The sequence below is a fragment of the Charadrius vociferus genome, unplaced genomic scaffold (genome assembly GCF_000708025.1).
Source record: "Charadrius vociferus isolate BGI_N301 unplaced genomic scaffold, ASM70802v2 scaffold1699, whole genome shotgun sequence".
NCBI lineage: Eukaryota > Metazoa > Chordata > Aves > Charadriiformes > Charadriidae > Charadrius > Charadrius vociferus.
Genome location: NW_009649874.1, coordinates 22,747 through 24,411, shown reverse-complemented (window position 1 = coordinate 24,411; position 1,665 = coordinate 22,747).

Sequence of the window (1,665 nt, the reverse complement as noted above, 5' to 3'; positions counted from 1 at the left end):
GGACCGCCGCCCGCCCCTGTCCTCCGACCCACCACAGCTTTGCCAAACAAAAGCAAGGCTCTGCGCTCCTCCGAGCGTCCGATTCGGGTTCGATAGGCTGAAAACGCAGCTTAAAAATGACTAATTCTTTTAAAAACGCAGTCACAATTAAACGGCGCTGCTTAACACGTGTTAAACTCCCCCCCCCATATCTAGGGCAGGAGTTTGAACCTTTTGCCTTCCATTTAGCGGGTTTTTTTCCTCATCCACCCGCCAGCACCCCGTAACAAACGTTGCGGGGAGTCTGCTCCTTCCCTCAGAAGACTCGAATCAAGCGGAGAGTTTGTTGGTGGAAATCAAGCTGGTAGTGGAAATCGTAGGAGGGGGGAGAGCAGAGCAGGCGAGGCTTAAAACCAGGGCGGAATTTCAAAGTTGCTCTCTTTTTCTCAAATTTTAGCGGCCATCAGCTTCAACAGCGCTGTCAGGAATTGTGCGTTATTGAGTGCGTTTGCGTTTTTAACTTGTTCTGTGGCTCTTTCCCACCCCCCCCCCCCAAAAGGCGCGAATCCGGCGGTGCTGCAGCATCGGCTCCTGGGGTCTCGCTAGAAAAGGGAACTCCAGTTTCGAGAAGAGCGATAACGTCCCCCTTTAGGGCTCGCAGGGGACGGGGCTCCCGTTCTTCGGGCTGTTGCGGTGTTTTCTGACCAGACGCAGCCGCTTAGTTGGGTTTGGACTAATTTCTTATCTTGCTCTGAAGAAATTAGAGAGCTTTTAGAAGCCGGAGCATACGGACGCTTCGGGGTCGGGCCCGAAGGAGGAGTGTTTGGGGAGACTGGCACCCACAAACCGCAGACCGTGCCCTGGGGGTTCTCGCAGGTCGCTGGGGAATAATTCTCCCTGCTAACATCTGGGTTTAATTACAATTAGATCCGCCTTTGTAACGATACCGAAGTCATCCCGTGCGTAAAGATTTGCGGGATTGGAACTGGATGGATTTCTGTTCCGTAGAATACCGAGTGTGTACAGTGACTTGAGGAAATGAGTTTTCCTGATTTTTTTTTTTTTTTTATTATTATTATTCTTTTTTTTAAATATCCCAGGAAATTCCCCGGGTCATGAGCCCCAGCTCTGTTTGGAAAGGTCCTGATTTCTGCCCAGGCCCTGCGTGTTATTTTATAGAGTTATAACAGCATCGCTCTAGCAAAGCCCGAAGTATTCGGGCAGTTAATTATTTTGTTGGGTTTTTTTATTATTATTATTATTCCAGTATCTCGGAGAATTTGTATTTAAGATTGGCTGGGCTTACCCACGGTTTGTGTCAGCTGTAAAGTGTAAAAAAGCAAAGCAGTGGGGTTGCCGGCTGTGCGCGGTGGTCGCCGGCGAGGCTGGAGATGGGCCGGTTCCAGTGGAAAAAGGCAAAAGCGAGATTTAGTCCTGGTTTGAGAAGGGCGAGTGTGGGGTGCTGCGTCCGGGGAGGGATAACCCCCTGGTGGGTACGGGTCAGGGGTGACCTGCTGGAGAGCAGCTCTGGGGAAAGGGACCCGGGAGTCCCGGTGGCCAACGGGACGGCCACGAGGCAGCAAGGGGCCCTGGTGGCCGAGGCGGCCGAGGGCATCCCGGGGGGCATCAAGAAGAGCGTGGCCAGCAGGGGGAGGGAGGTCATCCTCCCCCTCTGCTCTGCTCTGC